The sequence below is a fragment of the Eurosta solidaginis genome, chromosome 4 (genome assembly GCF_040869045.1).
Source record: "Eurosta solidaginis isolate ZX-2024a chromosome 4, ASM4086904v1, whole genome shotgun sequence".
In the NCBI taxonomy this organism is placed as follows: Eukaryota; Metazoa; Arthropoda; class Insecta; order Diptera; family Tephritidae; genus Eurosta; species Eurosta solidaginis.
Window position 1 is genome coordinate 161,686,798 of NC_090322.1, and position 26,730 is coordinate 161,713,527.

At 38.0% G+C, this 26,730-nt stretch overlaps 1 protein-coding gene across 3 annotated transcripts in view; it reads right to left on the bottom strand.

The window, feature by feature from the left end:
• The window catches only part of Fur2 (furin-like protease 2), an 899,016-nt gene that overhangs the window by 857,975 nt on the left and 14,311 nt on the right, over positions 1–26,730 (bottom strand). The window contains exon 1 of one of the 3 annotated variants that reach the window (XM_067783580.1): positions 4,723–5,271. The exons of the other annotated variants lie outside the window; for them this stretch is intronic. The gene's annotated coding sequence lies outside the window, so the exon portion shown is untranslated. Of the gene's footprint in view, positions 1–4,722; positions 5,272–26,730 lie in introns of those variants that run through there. 3 annotated transcript variants of the gene reach the window in all.

The following is a 26,730-nucleotide window of genomic DNA, read 5'->3' on the forward strand; positions in this document are numbered from 1 at the left end:
AAAAACTGAATTAGGCTCATACATACACACATACACAGTCATAGGCTAATGATAGGCGTGCAGAATTAGAAATCTGACGACTCGAGTACGATCTCAGCTTAGGGAGGTCACACCTTTTCCAACTGTATTTGAGAAAAGGAGAAAGGCAACAGCTGTTTCGATTATACCTTTTAAATGTCTTCAAAGCCTTTTCTCCCGGGAGTGGGATTCGAAACCTTCATTATTATTTTTAATTATTCTGAAATACATTGTCCTCTTTCTCAGATTCGTTTGTCATTTCTCAAACACATTTGCCCTTTTCTGAAATTTATTTGACCTTTTCTCAAACAAGTTTGCCCGTTTCTCAAATACATTTTCTGCTTTCTCAAATAAAATTGGAAAAGGTACTGTTGTACAATAAGCAACGAATAATGTACAAGATTAGTTTGGAATTTACACATTAGATCAAGCTACAACATGCTACTTTGTTAATATCAATTTATAATTAAATTTTTGACAATGTCGGAATGGAGGGGAGGAACAAATTAAGCTTGTTTTAAGGTTGAATAGGATTATTTTCAAATTTGTCCGGTCCCTATTATAATTTAAAGTTCTTGACATGGCGGCTGAAACAATTTTTATTATATTTATAAATGATTGTTGAGTATGTTGTCGGAACGATGGACGTGATGTCGAGCAGCAGAGTACCTACAACTTTCAAACGGCAATTAGGGTTGAGCTACATAGGAGGTTGGAAAGGACGCGTTTTCAAGCCACTCACTCGATCTCATGGAAAACTAGCTCGTTTCAAATTCCCATGGAAGACTAACACGCTGCTGGTTCACGTGGAAAACTAGTCAGTTGTTTGTAAAGCGTGCTCTTTTCACGCGAACAATCATTTATGATAGTCTTTCACAAAAATAACGAACTGTGCCAGTTTTCAACGCGAAAAACGAACTGTACTAGTTTTCCACACGAAGAAAAAAAGTGTTAGGCTGACGGGAGAGTGCTTGATATATGTAAGATATGCTAGGAGAGAAGCAATTTTTATTTTCATATACTTGAAACGTTTTTGGCCATATGACAACTTTCACAATTCTCCATAAGAAATTATTTTTATAGCTTTCTATCTGTAAATGATAGCAACGCTTCTCTCTAACACTCTGTCGTCAGGCTTAGTTTTCCAATATATATTATTTCTAATTACGAAGACAGCCTAAAGGGAGGAAAGTGCTTTAGTGGATGCCATAGTATGCCTCTCAACCGTTTCTAATTTTGTCACAATAAATCTGACAACGCGGGTGCCACACTACTGAAGCGCATTCGAGGATTATTCTAACTAATAAGGTGAAAAGCGTTTTGGTAATGTAAGGGTTATTGAATTCCATTGAGTAGCGTTTAGCGAATGCTAAAAGCCTTTAAGCTCGGTTTACACAGCATTCGATATGAGAGTTAAAATCTATCTTAGGGTCCATTGTAACACCTAAATCAATGAAGTTTGTAGTCTGTGTCTAAGCTAAGCAGCGTCAAACTTGAATTTCAGTTTTTTTTTATACTCAGTTGAGCAGAGCTCACAGAGTATATTAAGTTTGATTGGATAACGGTTGGATGTACATATATAAAGGAATCCAGATAGATATAGACTTCTATATATCAAAATAATCAGAATCGAAAAAAAATTTGATTGAGCCATGTCCGTCCGTCCGTCCGTCCGTCCGTCCGTCCATCCGTTAGATAGATATAGACTTCTATATATCAAAATAATCAGAACCGAAAAAAAATTTGATTGAGCCATGTCCGTCCGTCCGTTAACACGATAACTTGAGTAAATTTTGAGGTATCTTGATGAAATTTGGTATGTAGGTTCCTGAGCACTCATCTCAGATCGCTATTTAAAATGAACGATATCGGACTATAACCACGCCCACTTTTTCGATATCGAAAATTTCGAAAAACCGAAAAAGTGCGATAATTCATTACAAAAGACCGATACAGCGACGAAACTTGGTAGATGAGTTGAACTTATGACGCAGAATAGAAAAACTTTTGCAAGCTGTAATTTGGCAGTCGTTTAAGATATTATTATGAAATTTGGCAGGAACTTTACTCCTATTACTATATGTACGCTTAATAAAAATTAGCAAAATCGGAGAAGGAACACGCCCACTTTTAAAAAAAAATTTTTTTAAAGTAAAATTTTAACAAAAAATGTAATATCTTTACAGTATATAAGTAAATTATGTCAACATTCAACTCCAGTAATGATATGGTGCAACAAAATACAAAAATAAAAGAAATTTCAAAATGGGCGTGGCTCCGCCCTTTTTCATTTAATTTGTCTAGGATACTTTTAACGCCATAAGTCGAACAAAAATTAACCAATCCTTTTGAAATTTGGTAGGGGCATATATTTTATGACGTTAACTGTTTTCTGTGAAAATGGGCGAAATCGGTTGATGCCACGCCCAGTTTTTATACACAGTCGTCCGTCTGTCCTTCCGCATGGCCGTTAACACGATAACTTGAGCAAAAATCGACATATCTTTAATGAACTTAGTTCACGTGCTTACTTGAACTCACTTTATCTTGGTATGAAAAATGAACGAAATCCGACTATGACCACGCCCACTTTTTCGATATCGAAAATTACGAAAAATGAATAAAATTCCATAATTCTATACCAAATACGAAAAAAGGGATGAAACATCGTAAGGTAATTGGATTGTTTTATTGACGCGAAATATAACTTTAGAAAAAGCTTTATAAAATGGTTGTGACACCTACCATATTAAGTAGAAGAAAATGAAAAAGTTCTGCAGGGCGAAATAAAAAACACTTAAAATCTTGGCAGGTATTACATATATAAATAAATTAGCGGTATCCAGCAGATGTTGTTATGGGTCACCCTGGTCCACATTTTGGTCGATATCTGGAAAACGCATTCACATATACAACTACCACCACTCCCTTTTAAAACTCTCATTAATACCTTTAATTTGATACCCATATCGTACAAACTCATTCTAGAGTCACCCCTGGTCCACCTTTATGGCGATATCTCGAAAAGACGTCCACCTATAGAACTAAGGTACACTCCCTTTTAAAAATACGCATTAACTCCTTTCGTTTGATACCCATATTGCACAAAAGAATTCTAGAGCTACCCCTGGCCCACCTTTATGGCGATATCTCGAAACGGCGTCCACCTATGGAACTAAGGATAACTGCCTTTTAAAATACTCATTAACACCTTTCATTTGATACCCGTATCGTACAAACACATTCTAGAGTCACCCCTGGTCCACCTTTATGGCGATATTTCGAAACGGCGTCCACTTATAGAACTAAGGCCCACTCCCTTTGATGTCCATATTGTGCAAACAAATTCTAGGGTCACCCCTGGTCCACCTTTAGGGCGATATCTCGAAACGGCGTCCACCTATGGAGCTAAGGATTACTCCATTTTAAAATACTCATTAACACCTTTCATTTGATACCCATATCGTACAAACGCATTCTAGAGTCACCCCTGGTCCACCTTTATGGCGATATCTCGAAAAGGCGACCACCTATACAACAACCACCACTCCCTTTTAAAACATTCATTAATACCTTCAATTTGATACCCATATCGTACAAACGAATTCTAGAGTCAACCCTGTTCCACCTTTATGGCTATATCCCTAAATGGCGTCCATATATAGAACTATGGCCCACTCCCTCATAAAATACTCTTTAATGCCTTTCATTTGATACACATGTCATACAAGCACATTCCAGGGTTTCCCTCGGTTCATTTTCCTACATGGTTATTTTCCCTTATGCTGTCACCATAGCTCTCAACTGAGTATGTAATGTTCGGTTACACCCGAACTTAACCTTCCTTACTTGTTTTAATTAGAATAAAGTAAAAGTCTAGAGCAGCGGTCTACGGCTAATGCGCGTCTAAAAATATAAGGTGATGTCTCAAAAGACGCGTATTGTCCTCGACAACAATAATCCGAAGGCAAAAAGAACAAAAAAGTTGGCAGTTTTCATGTGATGGTTATAATGTTGTAAAGGGATTTTGCACGGATTTAATTTTGATCCCACACCATTGGTAGACCTGCCTTGGTAATTTTTTATAAGCGTGGCCAAAGGCCGCCAATGTAGGCTTTCAAAAACTTCAACAGCAGTTATCTCCTGGCAGAGTAAACATTTTCTTTTCCGCCTTCGAAATGCTGAGTTTGAGATGAGTAGTTTAACATTCCTCCCGATATTTTGGAATGCGTACTAGCGGTCGACCTCTGTTGTAATTTATTACCATTTTTTATAAGCGCTGCCAAAGGCCGCCAATGCAAATCTCAAAGATACTATGTATCCCATCTTCGGTCTCCCAAGGGCGCAGGATGATTTTCTGTTTTTCGCGTCTTTTCCCATCTCTCCCAAAATTTTTAAACGTGTATTAGTACTCGACGGCTGTTCTAGACTTTTACCCAGAATAGTATTCTTGATTTTCAAGGTATCCCATGGTCTTTTTACCTAAGTATATAGAAAATTTAAAACTATGTCTTCCTAATAGAGCTACTCTAATAAAGCTAAACTTTCGGCCACAAATGAAAACGACAGCGTTCAGAGTGACGAAACGATGCCGATGCCAATTATGTAGGTCCATACATACATACATATGAATAGTAAGAAAAGTATTAAAAGTATTCGAAAAAAATAAAATGAAGTTAAAATTCGCCAATCAATACTACACACCTCGGTTCGCTGTAGTCGCTGCGATGGCTCAGAAAATGATGTGCAATTGCTTGGTGGATTGCAAAGCAAAAAAAAAAACATTGACGTCCAACCACACACAAAAAAGTGGTTTTATGTTACTTTGCTATTAAAAGGCGAAGTCATCAAATCCGGCTGTTTTCCAGCAGTTTAAAGCAAATACACAATACACAAACTCAAACCAAATAAATTCTTGTAGCATTAGATTCAAAGGTTATAAAGTGGAAACATGGATACACTGAATATTTTGACTTTTACACTTTTTTTCTCATTGCTCTTAAACACCAATAAAAATGCACAAATTTTTGCGTTACAAAATATTTTATACGAAAATTTTCATTTCACAAAACTCTTATGAGCAAATCATGAAAAAACACAAATAACCGATAACCGAACACCGAAGGCGAGGTTAAATATATTTATGTATAAAAAAGTACCGTCAAACTTGCGAATGTTATTGAACGATAGCGAAATTGTACACAAAGATTTATTTTCACGCGAAATCGTCAATACAAACGAACCGATCGTAAACACGCTCCAAATTAAACTGAACCGAGATACCGAATGACTTCAACACTTTGGGCCGCCAACGATTGCTCCATCAACAACAGTCAGCTAACCGACCACATTAACTTTGTTGCTCCAGTACGACGCTGCAAAGTAAAAATTCACCAACGCCGCCCAAGCAACTCTACTCACCAATTGGAGTAAGTGAGTAGAGTGAGCGTGATGGTGAATTATGTGTTGGAGCATCATAAAGAAATCGGCCGTAAATATAACAGCGAAGACGAAGACGGCTGTTGCTGCTAGAGTGTTAATGACGACAAAGATTGTTGGGTATTGGCATACAATCACACGACGACGACCTCGCCGGCAGCTCCAGCGTTATAGAATATGAACAAATATTTGTAGAGACATACACACAGGTACACACTTATAGGCCGTAGCTATAGTTAGGTGAGTTGCGTGTGAGTAAGGTTTATTAAATATATATAATAACTCATGTAAGGTCATCAAAAATCGGTTGAAATCAAACAATATATACCACAATGCAGAAGTGCATAGGAGCTTACACATACAGAGACGCCGCACGGAATTATAATAAACGTTCAGAGAGTGATCGAAAATACATAACTGTTAGGTTATGTCAGAATACCCGTCATGAGCCTTCAGTCCTCTCTTTTCAATGATGAGAGTAACTTTTTAAGCCTAAGCTTGTAAGACCTACACATGATCTTCGACCCTTTACAACCCCGCACTTAGGTCCACGCTTTTCCCTTTTGGGTCGATCATGTGCAACTCCCGCCTTCTCTTAATCTTGCCCAATCTAATTTGTAAGTTTTCGGATAGAGGAATGCGCCGTTTTCAGCTAGCTCTTACGGCTTTTCGTGGCCATATTTTCCCACTTGCCCTGGGACCTAACAAAGAATGCCCTTCCCTATACGGATTCTTTCTAGGGGTGTTAGAGTGTAAGAGCCTTACATGCTGGTCGGCTGTCAATACTAAAGTTGACTCGGCTGCAGTTAAAACTATTATTTTCTCTTGTTTCTACTGCTTGTGTTACCGGTACAGCCGCTTATAAGATCCGCTTATGTCCAGATCAGCATAGTATACCGCAGACCCTACTCTTTCCACTATTTTGGAATCATCGGTGTAGACGTGCTTCGCATCGCCGCCATTTAGGCATAACTGCGCAAACCATCCACCTCTTTTGTGGCTCTGAGAGCTCCTTCAAAGCGCATGTACGGAACTAGGCAGGCTGTTCGTCCATTAATTGATAATGCCATACCACTATTGTCTGCGCTCAACCAACCTTCGAAGTTTTATGGGTGTACGGCTGTCCAGCAAAAAAGGATTCCGCAGTATGGGAAAGACTTTACAATCGCCGTAAGTACTCAATAAGAGAGAAAGAGAGTGAAAGGGCGATATATACGTTTGCACACCAGCATTCCTTTACATTTATAAAGTGTATCTTCCGTATTGAGGTTCCACAGTAATTTACAGTCTTAATTGATTCCAAGATATTTTGTGTAGTGTTTTCCTACAGGTGCACCTCCTAGTTTAGGCCTAGTCGAATAAGGGGAATTGTAACTCTTATTAAAGAAGACCATAGCGCTTAGAAAAAATTAACCATCCAGGAACCCCCACACCGTATTGAGGATCAATATAGTATACGTGCAGGTTATCTTTCTGAATAAGTATGTGTGTGTGTACGACAAACTCACCAGATACAGCACAATTATAAACTTTTTCTGCATATATCTCTTGACAGTTAAAACTTATCAAATTTATACCCGGCAAAGGACGGTCTATAACCGCAACAGTCCCTCAAACCTTCAGGAACAACATAAAAGCTCCATGATCGGTATGAATTTTATATTTGTAGTATACAATAAGGAGGTATAATTATAAAATACAATAGCTTTATACAGAAATTAAGGAAGTGCAGAGAATTAGAACCAAAATGCTTTATGCAAATGGACAAAGACGCTCGGACCAAAAACGTACTTCCATCAACAGCCTTTTGGCAGCAAAGGAAGGGGTATACTGCCGTTGACTTGGTAGAGGCAAATTGGGGAAGTCTTTAACTCCCGTAATGCTCTCAAATGCATTCAGTTATCGCAAAATAGGGATAATTGGCGTGAGTTGAATGATGATAATGACTGTGTTGTAATTTGTTCAACTTTCGGTGTTAGTAATAAGGACCTAGTAGTCATGAAGGCTCTTTTTTAGTTTGTTTATATACTGTTCAGTGAATATTCAGCAAATTCCTGGTAATTAATTGACAATTAATAAGGAGATGGAGTCAGCCAGTAACAGCTATTGTTTTGGAAGGCCATTACAACTAAGCGATTCGCTATGTAATGTGACATTTGAATGAATAGTAATGGTGCCCAAGTAAGCTTTGCTATTTCTGAGAGCCTCTTAAATTACGAACATATCTGTTTTCTAAGTAATTATTTTCTTACATGCACCTTTTCAAATGTTACATGCACATATAAATTTCAGAGATAAGTTTCATTTTTGAAAAAGTAATTACGTTATACAGTTTTCACCAGAAACTTAGTTTAGGTTAGGTTTAAGTGGCTGCTATCCGCATCGGAGCGGCACACCTAGGCCTTTATAGGCCCATTGTGAAACCAGACATATTTGTTCCTACTCTCCTAATCAAACCACATCGTTGAGTTTGTGAAGCTAACTAAGCATTGTGTATTGACCCCAGCTATATCAGTCAGATCTACGATAAATATTTTGCCCATAAAACGTTGCCTTCTTCTACCGAGCGCTGAAAATTCGCAGAGTAGATGCCTAACAATTTCAGGCTCTTCTTCGTTGCCGCAGCTTCTACAATAATCATTAAATGGACCGCCAATCCTTTCCGCATGCGGTCCAATACAAACGTGATTAGTGAGAAGACCTACAACTAAGGAAAGATTCCTCTTACGGAGGGAAAGAAGCTCTCGCGATCTCTTCTTATTACATTCCGGCCATGTGAGTTTTGCCGTGTGGCATCATAATGCTTCCAGCTTGCATTAGTAGAGCCTCCTTTATACACATAAACTTAATCGAATTACAATTATATGTAATGAAATAATTAAGTTTCCCTTTTCATACAGGGCCTTTTGCTTCATTAAGCGAACATCAGTCAGCAGCCCCAAAAAAATATTAAATTTTTAGAAAAAATAGTTAAAATGGAAAGCAGCCGTTTCCTTCTTCACTATAAATACAATCAAAATAAAATATGTGCCTATTTTCGAAAAACCATATTATCTTTTGCAGCAAATGCAGCGAAAATAAAATTTTAATTTTTTCGTGCTTTTCTACTTTTCGTAAATTATTGAAAATAACTTATTTTTGATTGTCATTTGTCACATTGGCAATAAAATTCGAAGCAACAAGCAAAATCGACTGGATTTTTCTCTCGATTATGCATTCAATAAAACAATAATGACATAATTAAGAATTTGTATTTTGTAGGATTGATTGAGATTGAGTTTAATTAGAACTTTAATGTAGAAAACAAGACTAATTATTTCATTAAGCCTCTGTGTGATTGGCATTAAGATCATCGTATTCCTTGCTAAAGTAACAATTTAATGTTGAAAGTTATACGAACTCCCTTAATTCTGTGTAGTACAGCTAAGTATAATATTTTGAACATCAGCTGCAACTGAAATTAAAAAAAACGATGTAGACGATTGCGAGACGACTAGAAGTTGTTGGTGTATAATTTCGATGCGAATGCGAGTCTACTGTTACTATTTGACATAAATTAATACTAACAAGCTGAGTTGAGATTTGGTATTTAAAGTCAATGTTGGCGCTTGAAATGATGTGTCAATATACCCACCAATTGGAAACAAAATTAAAATACATATGTATAAAATAAACAATTTGTTTTTGGAGATTAAAGAGTATTACGAAATTTAGCTAACTCACGTCAGTATTCGTATACATCCCATCTCAGTGAGCTTAGCTCAACAATCTAAAACAAATTTCATGTCTCTCCTCAATAATTTGCTTTAATAATTCCAAAAAAATTATAAATTTTTTTTACAGTAACTGTTGCTGTAATCCTCTCACCAGATATAAAGTTATGCTCATTGAAAAAAGGCCGATACGTTTCCCAGACGAGCCCTCAAAATCACAACGGTTTGAGATTTTTTACTTAACAGCATTCAACAACGTTAACAGCGACTAAGCTTGCTGTAAATACACAAAATAATTAGCAATGTTCAGTAATTCCCCTGCAAAACCGAACATTTGTTTGAAGAACATTTATGGCTGGATAAAAGAAATTAATTTTGCAGATGGAAAATGGTTCATCTAGAAAACGTATATTTTTAATCTTATGAGAGCTCGCCTACGGGTGGAAGTTAAACAACAACAGTGTTAACTTTACCAGAACCAATAATTTGCAGATATTTGCGAAAAGCTACGTCAATTTCTTATCGGTTACAACCGATTTCGAAAAGTAATTGATTTATTATCAGCTTAATATCGAAAGCGAAACTATCGTTGAGTTATCGGGTTAGTGTCCCTTATCACCAAGTAATCCGCTTTTCATTGGTTTCCCTTCAGATTGTTATAGATGTGTTAGCAATTTTATATTAAAGTTGTATCGGTATCTTTCTCTTAAAAGGTTGATCTATAACAAATCGATAGCATATCGATGAAAAATGTTTTGCTTTTCGATAACAAATTGATACTTTTTTGATAGTATATCGATAACTTTTCAATAAACAATAAATACCTTCTCGAAAACAGTTCGATAATCCTTCGAAAGCAAATTAATAAATTTCTGATAACATATCGTAAATTTTTCGATAGAAAATAGATATTGTTTCGAAAAAAAAGCCGATACCTCGTCGATAAATAATCTAGAAATTTTTTACAACTTTTGCTAACGGCGATTCGAAAACAAATTTAAAAATCGTCCATAGCTCGTCGATAACACACTGATACCAAAACGATAACTAGTCGGCAAGAAATGGAACAGCATTCCCCAATATTGGAGAATGGCTCGAGTGGTATTCATACCAAAAGCGGGAATAAGCAGCTATCTGCACCGGAAATACTGCAGGCATTTTAGTTTGATATTTTAACAGAGTAACGGCGTAGATTGGGATGTTATGATCAATGCTGTGGACCCTGGTCATTAATCAATTGCAATTCATCAGAGGACCAGTCAAGCTCACGGGGTATGCAGATGGTGTTTCAGGCATCATAAGCGTAAAATGTCTACCGACATATCTGGCTGTCTGGAGTCAGATTAACCGCCAAAGCGAAAAAAACCGATGTATTATTCTTTATTAGGAAATATAAGGTCCCTTATTGGACTAAGCCTAAGCTTGTCATAGAAACTCCATGTGGAAGAGGGAGCGAAGAAAGCAGCAGTGACAAAGTATGCATACCGGGTCTTATCGCCCAAATTCTCTCATTGGCAATTATCAAGTCCATAATTTACTATGGGGTCCCGTCCTCAGAAGTAATGACCAGAAATATACCAACTGCAACACTGCGATTGAGCACGCTATATGCTCGTGTTTTGCGCTCCCAAGGTCAAGGCTCCAGCTACCAAATTTCGGGGCAGCTATAAAGCTAGATCTTAGAAAACTTCAAGTATTTGCCAAGATGACGGAGTTATGTATTTATTTAACGCAAGTCCTAATACCTAATTGGGGGTTTTTTGTTTGATATCAAGCAAATGCTGGTAACAATCTGGACTCATCAGTCTATGTCAATCTTTATTGACCAGCCAGACGACCTAACCTTACCATAAATAAGGGTTTAGCAGCCCTCGAAATGGATTTAATTATAATTATCACTACCGCTATGACCGTTGCCTGTAAAATTTCCTTTCTTCTTCGAACCGTGTGCCACCTAGCGGAATTTTTTTCTACTTTTGTTGCATTGTTTTGGCGTCTTAACTTAGCTGTGAAGTTTCACGTTTGTAGCTCAATAAGAAGTTACTTAAAAATCGATCTCAAAAGTCCTATTTTCCAAATTATTATCTAATTATTTAAATCCGTGCGCCACCTAACGGAATTTTATTGCCTTTGGTGGCATAAGTCATGATACAGTGAGTTTTTTAGCTCCGTATCCTGCTCAATTCTCAGAGGAATGATCTAGATCTTTAGGAGACTTGAGAAGCAGAGGTCGTGATATTTTAGTACATATGAGTTGTGATTGGTAGATGTCGCCGTTGTGTTTCATTTAACACATACGGCTAAAAAGCCAGTAGCGCCATCTAATTTTGAAAAAACTAGGTTTATTAAAGGCTGTGTTGCCAAACTAAAGTTAAGAAATTAAAAAATTATCTGGCTCACAAATTGAACCAGACTTCTTTCTATCTGAATTTATCTGGCTCAGGATCTTTGCTACAGGATGATGGCTATTGTCACGGTGTCTTAACCTATATGTGAAGTTTCACGTTTGCAGCTCAATGAAAAAATGCGGACAAACATTCAACCGACCTAACGGATATATAGCAAATAAAAAATAAAACAAAAAAATTATTGTTGAAGCATTAAGCTCGTTTCGAGCCAATCATTTCTTTTTAATATTTTCCAATACTTTACAGGACGAAAAAGCTAGCAGAATATGTTTCGCTAAATCTTTATTTGAAATCAAATAAATTGCACTCAATCATAGATTCAAACATTCTTCTGTTGCACAATGACTCAGTAGCAGCAATAACTTTCCCCACATTGAGGAGAAATACGATGGAATGTTCACCTAGTCACCACCATTTCATTGAATTACGCTCTATTAAACACGCTTACACAAACACATTTACTCGTATCTACTACTACTTCCGCTGTTCATTTAACATTTGATACTCCATGGCGCATCAAATGTTGCTAAACAAGTTTCAAAGCCGGAAAGAAATGTCAAAACTTCCGGATTTGTACGCACATTTAATGCGGTCACAAGCATTGTGGTGTAACAACAAACTTTTTTTATATGCATTAGTTGAGTTTGCAATAAACAAAATTGCGTGGAGAAATGCTCTTTTGTAAATAAGGGAGCGCTTTATTTTTAAATAGAGAGTTTCCGAAAATGTACAATGTTGAAAGAGAAATGCTGCTGCTGTGAGAAGAGTTTATATGTAGATGCACCAAGCGATTATGTTACAACATTTGTTTTTTCTTTTTGGTAGAAATAAGAGGAAACATGTTGAGATGGGCTAGGTAATTGGCCACAATAACAAAAAGTCATCCAATGACGTTAAATAATTTTTTATGAAGGTTTTTGTTTAATTGCTTAGAAATAATAAGCAAAGAGAGCGGATCAACTTACAGCTCACTAATTAAAAAAGATGGACCGCAAATTATCTGAGTGGTCGCAAGCGTCGATTCAATTTATAAACAAAGCCTCAATACCTAAGAGAATTAAACAGGATAATGTCCTTTCTACTCTTTTGTTTAACTTCTAGACACAAAAGCTCCCTTCCCCAGCAAAAAGAGTTACTATCATTTCCTACGCCAACGACTGCACGATAATGGTAAAGGTACCTGATCCTCCATTTGACGAATTGCTTACTTAATTGGCGATTAACCGTTTAAACGGTTATGGGCGTCCAACAAGGTGCGCCAGTCGCTTTTTCGCTCTGCCAATTGGCGCCAATTGGTCACACCAAGGGAGTTTAAATCGTTTTGCATCTGGTCCTTTCAACGGAATGGGGGCCGCCCTTCCTCCGCTCCGATACAAGTATTCCGATAAAAACACTTTCTTGGTTGGAACGTAATCTTTCATTCGCATAACATGGCCTAGTCAATCCGCTGGACTATATTGATATCTGCGTATAGCTCGTACAGCTCATCGTTAAATCTTCTTCGGTGCTCGCCATTGCCGACGCGTAGAGGTCCATAAATCTTTCGAAAAATTTTCTCTCGAACACTTCCAGAGCCGCTTCATCAAATATTGTCATGCACCATGCTTCTGAATCATATAGCAGAACGGGTACGATAAATGACTTATAGAGCTTGCTTTACATTTGCTTAGAGAGTACTTTACTTTTCAATTGCCTACCTAGTCCAAAGTAGCATTTATTGGCAAGAGTGACTCTTCGCTGGATTTCAGATCTAATGATGGTTCCCAAATAAACGAAGTCTTTTACTATTTCAAAATTATGGCTGCCAACAGAAGCGTGGTTGCCAAGGCGCACATGCGCTGTCTCTTTGCTCGATGACAGCAGTTACTTCTCTGTTTACGACGTAAAAGGAACACGGTTACGTCCAACCGACTGTCACTTACCCAGAGTTAAGTTTTCACTAAGAATTTTTTTATGGCAGAAATACACTCGGAGTGCTTTCCATATCACTGCCGAGGGCCAACCCCGCATAGAAAAACTTTCTTCTAATTGAAAAAACTTGTTTCTAAAAAATTTGATGTTGCTTCGCCCGCGGCTTGAACCCAGGATCTTCAGTGTGGTAGGCGGAGCACGCTACCACCACACCACGGCGGTCACCATATTAAGCAAAAAGTCCCAATAAAATAGCCAAATCACGTGCCGGCAGCACTTGGGGAAAACATGAAGTAACGTTGGTCGCCTGGTCTAAAAAAACACACATTGAAAAAGGCTGCAAACCTGTAAAAATGCTGCACTCAGCACTGCCAAGAGATGTCCTCTTATGACCCCTGAACATCATCTGCATAGTGAGTTTGCCTCCCTGACACAAAAGAGCATAAACGAAATGCTAACCAGACAAATTTGGCTTAATTGTTACAAACCTGGGCATCCTTGCAAACAGCTGCTTGATTAGCCCCGCTTAAAGGGAAAAAGCAAAGCACTGTGATGAAATCCGGCACATACCAACACAGTCGCTTGGTCCACACAAGCATAAAGATATCCTATGCAATGCTCCCACAGAATCGGTAAACGCCATTAACAAAGAAGACACAAGTCACCTTGGTCCAAGTTCGTTTTGGTCATTGTAAAAAATTAACGTCTTACTTGTCCAGAATCAACAACGACATACGTAATGTTTGTCCTGCATGCGATGTGTCTCCACTTGACTCAAACCATCTTTTCTATTTAAATGTGGAACCAACGCCTCTTACACCAATTTCCCTATGGTCCACCCGTGTTGAAACTCCTAGTTTCTCTGGACTCCCGTTTGAAGACTTTGAGGACAATTTGTGAGTGGTCGCACATATTGAATAGGGCAAAGCACTGCCAGCACAACAATAACAACCAGCGGATCTGTTTGAGGCAGTTTTTGATGTCAGCCATTTTGACCTAATGAAATCTAAGCACTACTTTCTTTTGCCATATTTTTTACATTTATGCAATTCTTACTAGCAACAATTCCACGGGTACACATACATATGTATAGAAAGTTAAAATATGTGAAGCAGAAGGCGATTGGGAAAAATTATAATCCCACTATTAGGAGAAAAAATCATGATAAGATTTACAAGGTGTAGTCGACACAGCTGTCGTGTTGTCAGTCCTGGGTCATGTTTCATAGAGGGGACAGTTGCGACAATTGTCATATTTTTTTGGAGCAAAATCACAACTGGGAAGGTTATTGCAGAAACTAAGTTTAAGGCGCGTTTGCGTAGTACGTTTTTTAATTTTTCCAACAAATTGGCGGGAAGGGACGTACTTGTTTCATGCCAACTCCAAACGGCATCTACAAGGCCGATGAGTTTTCACTGCGAGCTTTTCATGGCAGAAATATATTCGGAGTGCTTACCAAACACTGCCGAGGGGCGACCCCCCTTAGAAAAATAGTCTTCTAATTTCTGTTTCTTTGCCCGGGGCGCAAACCCAGGATGTTCGGTTATGTAGGCGGGGCACGTTACCATCACACCACGGCAGTCTACTTTTTCACAAATACCTGTAGACAACTATAACGACGAAACTTGAAAATCGCCAGTGACAAAATCGACAATTGTCGTGCAATATACTTAGTAATATATTGTAGAGACATTAATGACAAAATTAAAGGGCTTTGTGGGAAGTAAACCGAAAGCAAACTTTGCAAACTTATTGCATTGATATTGAATAAGCACTAATTGTTTTCCCATTAATTTAAAATTTTCAAGTCCGTAAACGTAATTGGTATTGTGTTTTTGGCAATGCGACAAATTTGTCACTTTTTTAATAAAATTTGAATAAACAAAAAATCAACCCTGATAAATTTCTTTGTGAGACCAAATTATCCATGTCAAGACTATGAAACAAGCCCCTCATGTCGTGTTTTTAAAATGTTCATAAAATATTTTATTATTCCTTCGAGATGTTTGCTATCTATTGAAGAAGCTATTAAAGCTAAATACACTAAAAGAAAGCTAAACACGAATTCAAGACTGCAAAGCAAGCCACAGTTATGTACATGTACACATAGAAGGCGACGAAGAATATCTCACATACACATATGTTGTCATCAGCTAAGACCAGAAGTTGATACTCACATATGCACACGCATATGGCAAGTAGAAGAGCATAAACTACAAATATACATGTATATAGCTGAAAACCAAGCAACAGATACAATTCTTCTCGAACACATTTTCGCGAAATGACAAGACCTTAGGAGAAACATGCGAACGAGGCAACACAAAGTATAAAAGCAGCTCAAGCTGAGGGATCAGTAATCAGTTTGATTTAAACACGCTATTAGTTGCGAACTGAAGTATAATTGTGAAGTATAATTGTACTACTCCCAAAGTAGTCTAATAAAGACCATTTTGCAATACAGAATATTGGAGTTATTTATTCGATAGTTCAGCGATTCGAACGTTAGCAGAAAGTTTCAATTAAGCGGAATTTCCCCAAATTCGTTACAATATTCTAAAAGATAGCTCAAATACGAATTTAAGACTGCAAAAGCTCAGCGAGTATATTCTAGAAATTGTCTTTTAATATCTTGTCATAAATAAATGACAACAGTAATCTTTCTACACTTTTATATTTTGTACATTTCCCGCTTTTTCTTTTAAACTCAAAAGTATTTTGCCACCTTGCCAACAACGCTTATCAACAACCTCTTGATAGCTTTAAAAATTGAGAACCATTTGTGAAAGTGTGCTAAATTCCGTAAGTAGCTCTAAAGTAGTAAGGCACACATACACAAACATACGAGCTAATACAGAAGAAACATTTCTACTACACTTTTATGCTTGTTTTGCCTAAACGGCAATGACCCAATTTATTGTGAAAAGCGTCAGTTGGCGACACTATAACAAATCCTTTGCGCTAATAGATTACTAACGCCCAACAGAGTAGCCGGCTTGAACCGTTATTTTTGTTGTTGTCTTCTTGTTGCATTCTATGCTTGCCGCCATTACTAATGTGTGATAGAAGGAGCAGAGTGGAGGGAGCTACTTTTGATATTGGCGAGCTGCTACACAGATACTGCAACAAAGTAAGAGCCATATACAAATATAACAAGTAAGGAAGGCTAAGTTCGGGTGTAACCGAACTTTACATACTCAGCTGAGAGCATTGGAGATAAAATAAGGGATAATCGCCATGTAGGAAAATGAACCTAGGGTAACCCTGGAATGCGTTTATATGACATGGATATCAAATGGAAGGTATTCAAGAGTATTTTGGAAGGGAGTGGGCCATAGTTCTATAGGTGGACACCTTTTCGAGATATCGCCCTAAATGTGGACCAGGGGTGACTCTAGAATGTGTTTTACGATATGGGTATCAACTGAAAGGTGTTAATGAGTATTTTAAAAGGGAGTGGGCCTTAGTTCAATAGGTGGAGGCCTTTTCGAGATATCGCCATGAAGGTGGATCAGGGGTGACTCTAGAATGTGTTTGTACGATATGGGTATCAAATGAAAGGTGGTAATGAGTATTTTAAAAGGGAGTGGACCTTAGTTCTATAGGTGGGCGCCTTTTCTAGATATTGATTTAAGGGTGGCCGAGGGGTGTCTCTAGAATTTGTTTATGAGTAAATGAGTATTTTAAAAGGAAGTGGGCCTTAGTTCTATAGGTGGACCACGGGTGACTCTAGAATGTGTTTGTACGATATGAGTATCAAATGACAGGTGTTAATGAGAGTTTTAAAAGGGAGTGGCCCTTAGTTGGATATGTGAAGGCGTTTTCGAGATAGCGACCAAAATCTGGACCAGGGTGACCCTGAACATCATCTGCCGGGTACCGCTAATTTATTTATATATATGTAATACCACGAACAGTATTCCTGCCATGATTCCAAGGGCTTTTGATTTCGCCCTGCAGATCTTTTTTCATTTGCTTCTACTCAATATGGTAGGTGTCATACCCATTTTACAAAGTTTTTTCTAAAGTTATGTATACATTGCTTCAACAAAACAATCCAATCACCATGTTTCATCCCTCTTTTCGTATTTGGTATTTAATTATGGCATTTTTTTCATTTTTTGTAATTTTCGATATCGCAAAAGTGGGCGTGGTCATAGCCGGATTTTGGCCATATTTTATACCAAGATAAAGTGAGTTCAGATAAGTACGTGAACTAAGTTTAGTTAAGGTATATCCATTTATGCTCAAGTTATCGTGTTAACGGCCGAGCAGAAGGACAGACGGTCGACTGTGTATAAAAACTGGACGTGGTTTCAACCGATTTCGCCCATTTTCACAGAGAACAGTTATCATCATAGAAGCAATACCCTTACCAAATGTCACATGGATTGGTAAACCTTTGTTCGACTTATGGCATTAAAAGTATTCTAGACAAATTAAATAAAAAAGGGCGGAGCCAAGCCCAATTTGAAATTTTCTTTTATTTTTGTATTTTGTTGCACCATATCATTACTGGAGTTGAATCTTGACATAATTTATTTATATGCTGTAAATATATTCAATTTTTTGTTAAAATTTTATTTAAACCTTTTTTTTTAAAGCGGGCATGTTCGTCTTTCGATTTTGCTAATTTTTTTTTTTTGCACACATATAGTATTAGGTGTAACGTTCCTGCCAAATTTCATTATGATATCTTCAACGACTGCCAAATTACAGCTTGCAAAACTTTTAAATTACCGTCTCTTAAAAGTGGGCGGTGCCACGCCCATTGTCCAAAATTTTACTAATTTTCCATTCTTCGTCATAAGGTTATCCCACCTACCAAGTTTCATCGCTTTATCCGTCTTTGGTAATGAATTATCGCACTTTTTCGGTTTTTCGAAATTTTCGATATCGAAAAAGTGTTGCGTGGTTATTGTCCGATTTCGTTCATTTTAACTAGCGATCTGAGACGAGTGCCCAGGACCCCAGCGGGTTAGGGGGTCAGAATATACCCGCGGTAGGTATGCCTGACGTAAGAGCTGACTAAAATACCAGATTCAAGGAGTTGTGTAGAGCAACCCTTTCGGGTTACCAGCGCAATATATAGCTTCTCCAAACCCAATTGTCAACCTCACCTATCCGCCGCGAATCCTGTTTCACTAACAGACGAGGCTCTGGCGAACCCAAGCTCCTCATTGAACTTGGTGGTAGGGAGGGAGGGAAAGGCCTGAAGATTTAATGTGGCCACATAAATAGTCTCGAGATGGTCGGGCTATCACCTCAATGGTGCTGTGGTACCGGAGCCTGCCGGATCTGTATCCGACAAAAGACCATCACATCGATAACACTCCAAAGCCTTCGGGGAGCAACCTTATCGTTACAACAACAACAACAACAACATGAGTGCCCAGGAACCTACATAGAAAATTCCATCAAGATATCTCAATATTTACTAAAGTTATCGTGTTAACAGACAGACGGACGGACGGACATGGCTCAATCAATTTTTTAAACGGTTTTATTTAGGTTGACTTGACAGGCTGCACGGCCAGCGATAATTTTGTAATTAAAATTTAAGTAACTTCCCGATAAGCTACAAGCTTGAAACATGGAATATATTTCAGAACCCGATGACAATGCAATAATAAGAAAAAAATCGCCGCTCGGTGGCGGGTGGATCGAGATATTCACAAAAATCGTATTTATAGTCCGATGTGGCTCATATTTGGAACACATAATACATACATGAATAGAAAGCGACCTATGGAAGAAATCGCCGCTAGGTGGCCCATGGATCGAGATATTCACAAAAACCGTAATTGTGGTCCGATTTGGCTCATATTTGGAACACATAATACATACATGAATAGAAAGCGACCTATGAAAAAAATCGCCGCTAGGTGGCGCATGGATCGAGATATTCACAAAAATCGTATTTGTGGTCCGATTTGGCTCATATTTGGAAATCATATTTGAAAAAAAACCGCTTTAGTAAAAAAAAATTACGCTAGGTGTCGCAAATATTGAGATATTCAAAAAACTCGTACTTGTCTGTCCGATTTGGCTCTTTGAACAAATTTTATATACAGTCCGGTAGAAGTGACATCAAAATACTTTGGAGCAGATAAGTTCAAATTTTGCTAGTGAAATTTCTGTAAAAAATTCATTTCCCGATAGAAGTGATGTCAAAATACTTTGGAGCATATAAGTTCAAATTTTGCTAGTGAAATTTCAGTATAAAAATTCAAGTCCCGTTAGAAGAGACGTCAAAATACTTTGGAGCGTCCAACGCTTTTATTTAATTGTCTGATCAACGCCCTAGATTGATGAGGCGTATGATGGCTAGTACCTAGGACCTACCTAATTATTTTCTATCGTTTAGTATTATTATTATTATAATGTAAGTATTGTTTTCAATAAAACCGTTTAACTAAAAAATTTTTTTTTTATTATTATTTTTTTTTTTCGATACTGATGATTTTGATATATGGAAGTCTATATCTATCTCGATTACTTTGTACCTGTACAACCAACCATTATCCAATCAAAGTTAAAATACTCTGTGTGCAAAGCACCCTGAGTATAAAAATATTTACTAGTAAAAAGTGAAACGAATCTGAAAGTATGCTTCATTTTACAAAACAAAAAACTTCTGGAACTGTATAAGTACTCTTCCTATGGTGTGCTTTGTAAAAGCGAATTTGTTGTGAGGATTTTTTTTCATATTGGGAAGTTGTTGTTCTGCACAGATGATGAGTTTTATAACAAAAAATTCATATACTCATTTGACAAAAATTTTTGATGTTATAAAAACCTCAAAGGCTGAATTCTTTTAACGTATTTAAGTAAACCTTCAGAATTTTTACTCCATATTACGAAGGGATTAGGAGTCACGCAACCTAAATTGGCGGATCTCTGCATAGCCAGAGCAATGCACTCGCAAAGAATGTGAACCGGTGTTTCATCTTCCAGCTCACAAAAGTCACAGAGTTGTGTGCCTGATAGATTTAGCTTACTCAGGTGGCATCGTATAATATGGGAGAGAGTTCCTAGATCCTCTCTGCTTAGATTAATGAGTTTTATTGATACTCTCGTTGCTAAAAGTACAAACAGTTTATACTGAATATTCAATTCAATCAATGAGTGCACAGAAGGGCCCTGGCCCATATAATGCTGCTATGGCACGTTGGCTAGGTTGTCTGCATCCCAGAGCACCGGATCCATCAGAGGGCTGATTGTTGGTAGAAATCTGCCGTTTATTATGAATGAAATGTTATCTATGGAATTGCCTAATCAATTGGTTGATGGCCATCAGCATTTATGATAACATACCACCCTGCGGCGGTCCTCTGTTTACAGATTTTGTGACCTCTCATGGACAACATTGCTTAACATTGCAACAGCTTAACATTGTGCCAGATGTACTTTAAAAAACTTGAGAATGTTGACGATTGCGCGTCTCGAGACTTTGTGGAAAGCCCAGGCAATGTCAAGTAAACACCTATGGCATATTTCTAGCTTTCCAGGTCTTCCTCTCTGTACGCATGCCGAGTATACTAGCATATTATGCTGACGAGAATCGGATTTTCGCATGAAGACTATTCAACTACTATTATTACTAGTACTAAGTACGTGGTTCAGTTTTCTGCAACCCCCAAAGACTGTTCTAAGCCATTCTTCAATCATTCCACCAGCCATCTGCAACTTCGTTATCGCCCATCTAATATTGGTATTTGTCACCAATGCTGTTGCTGCTCGCTCCGTATTTGGTGTATAGATGTTGTTACTTACATTTTTTAGCATCATTTAGTGATGGGAAGTGTGTGCTGACTAGCACCTCAAAGTTCTGTACACTGTTGTGTGACCATTCCCCTTAGTTTTTTTTACCAGTCCTTGGACTGTATCTCCTTTAGGTAGGAGTTTCCTCAGTGTTGCCCTTTCGCTGGAGCATACTACATATGTCAGTACAGACACTTTTCTATGAAACCTTCTGTGTCCTGCTGATTTCACATTTTTTTATCCTCAACAGATCTCTATATTCCACCTATTCACTCCATATAAAAAAAATGTGCTTCCACCTTTTTTTTTTTTTTTTTTTTTTCCACCTGCTGCATCGAAATTCAACTCCACATGCATACAGCCATCACTCATACGACCTGTTGTTCTTCATTATACGAATTTGAAGTGTTAACAGAGTCAGCAGGTAGATACACCAGTGTAATTTTGGTAAGTGTGTTTGCTCGTAGCGGTGTGTTGAGTTCCCAAAATGCATTTATTTTCGCTTTGTACAGAGAATAGAGTCAACATCATCGCATTTTAGCGCACGTAAGACACATTTTTGTACAGGACTTTTAAATTTTTTTTACACATACATACATGAACTGCGTAACTGCATCAACTCCTACACAAATACCCTCATCAAGTTAACTTCAATTTCGTTTTGCAATCCAATTTTTTTTTTCATTGCTTTTCGCTACGAACTCGTTTACAGTTAGTTGGATGTGTTACAACACATTTTTCAAACCTCCGCTGTGTCAATTTTTTATAGCTTAATATTATTACTAATATTTTGCTAGATTTTTCTTAAACATGTACACTATTACTAACACAAATTTTTCAACGAAAATTTTTGACAACTCTTGTTTATTTGATATTTAGGTCAACAAAATGTTTGAGGATTGCGATCTTTATTTGTATGTATGGGTTGAAGGCAAATTCAGCATAATTTAGTTATTGTATTTAAATTCCGTTGCCCAAACTTGTCACAAGCATTTGCGCCTAATGACACTCAATTGTCCACGTTGAAGTGAGAGAAAATAAATTAGCGCTTCGATCTGTCAGTATGACAAATGGATCTGCACCGTACTCAAAGGTTTATAAGCGATTTTATAGATGACATTTAAATGAGGTAATTTTGTCGCATCTGTTGAAAATAAATTAGAAATATCGAACGTCTTAAATGTTCTTTAAATGACAGAGAGAAAAAATAATATTTTAATTTCGAGTTAAAAACATGTAAGGAGGTCTAAATTCGGGCGAAACGGAAAATTATATAAAAACTAGAGTACTCGGCAAAGTTCTTTCTGCCCGAAAATTGGTTTGCCTTCATTTGAAAACTTAGCCTCGCTTCCCCCTTCACTCTTTTTCCCATTTTATTCTACATTTTTTTCCACTTTTCTTCTTATTCTTATCCATCCCATATTTCAATTATCATTCCTCCATTCCCAAACCCATTTGCATTCCCGATCCCAGCCCCACTACCGCTCCAACTCCAACTCCCACTACCGCTCCTACTATCACTCTCACTCCCACCCCCCACTCTGACTCCTAATTGCGCACCCACTGCTGCTCACACTAACATTTCCATTTGCACTCTACCTCTCACAGCTAAACTTAGTTCCGCTAGCCCTCCCATCCCAATACCCACCACTACTTTCACTCCTAGCTCTACTCCAAATACCACTCTCTCTGCCACTCCCACTTCCATTCCCTCTACATCTATCGCCTCAATTTCTTCATCTCTATACCAAGTATAGAACAGCTGTTTCACCTGACTGACAAATTTCGATATCTTTTTTTTTTTATAAACCACTTTTGTTTTGTAAAAAAACCTTCTGTTATTTCAGAGTTGCAGCTTCCTCCTTTCGCTTCTCGATTTTTTTCTCTTCTACTCGAACCTTCTTTTCTCTCCCTCAGCCTCTATTTTTCTTCATCTCTTGCTCTTCTCTTACTTCCTCTCATTCATATCTTCCCCTTGCAATTTATCAATTTCATACCTCCACCATCTCATCCTCTCTCTATTTTCTTCCTCTCCCTCTTCTTTGCCCTCTCTCCTGTTCTCTCTCCTCTGTGTTATTAGATACATATGTATAAAGCTACTCACTTCTCACGATAGCCGGTTCTATGCAACGGATCGACTCGAAATTTTTTTCCCGACATAGGGCTGTAATTTCAGTGTAACCCCATTAAATTTTATGTCATCCTTGCAGTAGCTTATTGCAGCTGGACTGCTCCATACCCTCCTGCTCTGGGAAGGTGTTGAAGCCAACCCCGGTACAAGAAATTTATCTTAGATGGTCGAACTGCTGTTCGTGTGATCTTTGCATCGTTCGATATGTTCTCGGCTAGATTTTAATTTACATCGATACCGAAGCCTTAGGCTAAGTTTATGATCGAACGTAATCGCATCACGCGATGCGACGAGAAACGCTCCATCGCTTTTTACATTTTCGCTAGCGTTATCGCTGCCCATTGAATGTTTATAGTAGAGTGAAATCCCAAGCGATGGAATGTGCAACAATATAACTCAACATCTTCTTATTCACGTTGTGGCAGCGTAGAGAAAGCCACATGCGTACATTAACTCGTAAAATTTTATTATTAGCAAATAGCTATTTGTTACGAAAAAAATATTTAAAAAGTATACATAAGAAAAAAATATCAAGTGCATCCAATAGCGATTGTGGTAAACTGCATGACGCAAATTCCACAAACACTGCTGGTCACGTACGTTTTCAATAAAAACATCCATATTATTTCGCTAATTACGTTCAAATAAATCAAAATATTTTGGTTGCAAATTTTCGTCGCTTTTGTCGCCTGTAACCGCTCAATTCGCTGTACGCTAAATCGCTTTGTCATAAACATCTCCATATGCACTAATATAATTGATCGCTAACAACGATTCTCGTCGCATAGCGCGATGCGATTACGCTCGATCATAAACTTAGCCTTATTAAACTTTTGTGGCTCCCTACTATTTGCTTCTGAGGACTTTCCGTGGTTCACGCTCATCAGGCCGATTCAACTGCCCGCTGCTGCTCGTGCCAAACGGTGCCTCCAGCTCACATGGCCGCCTCAGCCTATCACTATAATCTGCATAGCATGGATAGAAGCAATGCCGAGGATTAGCCCTTGTCCCATTTTCTCTCCTTATTTTCCGACACACGCACCCGTGTGAGATGGTGTGATCAACTCCAGGTCCCTTTACACCCTGTGCTCCGTATGCCAGCTAAAAATAATTAAGGTTGGGACATACATAAGCTCAATGCAGTTCATGTCTTGGCAGCCCTCCGAAGGATGCATTTGTTGCACCGTGCTTCCAAAACGCAGGTTTCAACTCATCGATATCATGTAAATAAGCAGCACTGGAACAGCAAAAATCACAAAGCCTTAGTCCATGTAGGCATATCCACCCATCTCTAACCCCCCGGATTGCACTCCGTTGCACTTCACGAAGACGACACTAACCGCAAAATCGGCTCTCCCAATATTCGATGGCTACAACATCCATCGGAAAGATCGAGAAGGGAATAATGGAGGAGGCCTCACTTTTACCACCCATCGTACCATTTCAACCCAACATCTTCCGCAGGGACAAAACCTTAGAAAGTCAAGCCATAACTGTCCGGTCAGCTGATGATCTAAATTCCCTGTCACCTGCTGTCCAAGAGGATATCGTCCTGATATCAGTGCGCTACCTAATGGTAAAAAACGTCTTAATCTTTACGATTTTAACGCACATCACGACCTCTGGCATTCCAACCTGCCGATCGCAGAGGGAGGGAACTAGTTCAGCATATAGACAAAAACATGATAATTGGTGATGCCTGCACTCGAATCGCAGGAGACTGTCACAGCTTACCAGACATTTACATCGTCAGTACAGAACTTATAAACTGCGTTGAATGGCGGTCGACGCTCATCTTTGCATATGACCACCTGTCCATACTCCTTTCAATACAGCGATCAGCAAACTTCATCACATCTCAAAGGCGGACTTTAATTAACTTAAAAAAAGCAATTTGGAAAGATAATAAAACTTGCTATCTGAAGAACTGTATCATCTCTACGGCTGTCGGTAAATTGTGGTGTGAAGTCCTTGTCTAATCCAGGAAAATACAATGCAAAAAATCATCGCATTTGGTAATGAAAATCTTCCGGACTCGAAGGAATGCGCGAGCGCTTTCTGCCAGCAATTGATAATGCATATTTTTGCAGACGAGGCAAGATAGCCTTTGCAATAAAAAATGGGTTATCATAAGTGATTTTTTAAAATATTGTTACGAATCTTAAGAATTATCGATTATTCTGCGCCTTTAGCTATCGCTCAAATCACTTAACTGTCGTACGAATAACGAATACACTCAAATGTTGCGTATATTTGATGCACTGTATTTACACCGCTACTATGGTAGTAGATCTACACAATTTAATGTACTCGCCTACTTCACTTATAGCGTGTTAAAATCGATGTGATTCACTATCTTTTGCACTGCGCCACTTTTATACCCTCAGTTGCCTCATTCTCCTTTTTTTCCCATGGTCCAGACTTTTTGTGAACAGCCTTGTCGACTAGTTACTCATTTACTTCTCTCATTTGCTACATATCATATTCAATGTTGTCTTCTATGGAGATGTGTGTGTAACATCATCTGTGCTCTTGGCTGCTGTGTTCAAGTGTGTGTACTTATTTCTTGTCTCATTTGCTTACAGTGCTGTTGCAGTTTTGCAGCATTTATTTACCAGCGGCATAATGACTTTTTTAAAACTGCTAATGTTCGCCACAAAATGTTTAATTAAATTGTAAAATTTTTCAATAAATGCGAATAAAATAAATTTTTACTGGAAGCCACTGACTATATTCGTCTTTCACTCTGCCTAATAAATAAGGGTTAAGAGCTTAAGAGTGCGTGCATAGGAACTTCTCACATATCCACTCGCATACATTTTTTATACTCAGCTGAGCAGAGCTAACAGAGTATATTAATTTTGTTCGCATAACGGTACCTCGTAACCGCATAAACTAATAGAGAAAGATATAGAATTCTATATATCAAAATGATCTGGGCGAAAAAAGAAATTCATTTAGCCATGTCCGTCCGCCCGTCTGTCAGTAAACACGATAACTTGAGTAAATTTTGAGATATCTTAATGAACATTAGTATGTAAAATCCTGGGCACTTATCACAGATTGCTATTAAAAATGAACGAAATCGGACTATAAACACGCCTACTTTTTCGATATCGAATATTTCGAAAAACCGAAAAAGTCCGATAATTCATTACCAAAGACGGATAAAGCGATGAAACTTGGTAGGTGGGTTGACCTTATGACGCAGAATAGAAAATTGGTAAAATTTTGGAAAAATGGGTGTGGCAGCGCCCACTTTTTAAAGAATGTAATTTAATATTATTGCAAGCTGTGATTTGGCAGCTGTGTGTATGTAATGTTCAGTTACACCCGAACTTAGCCT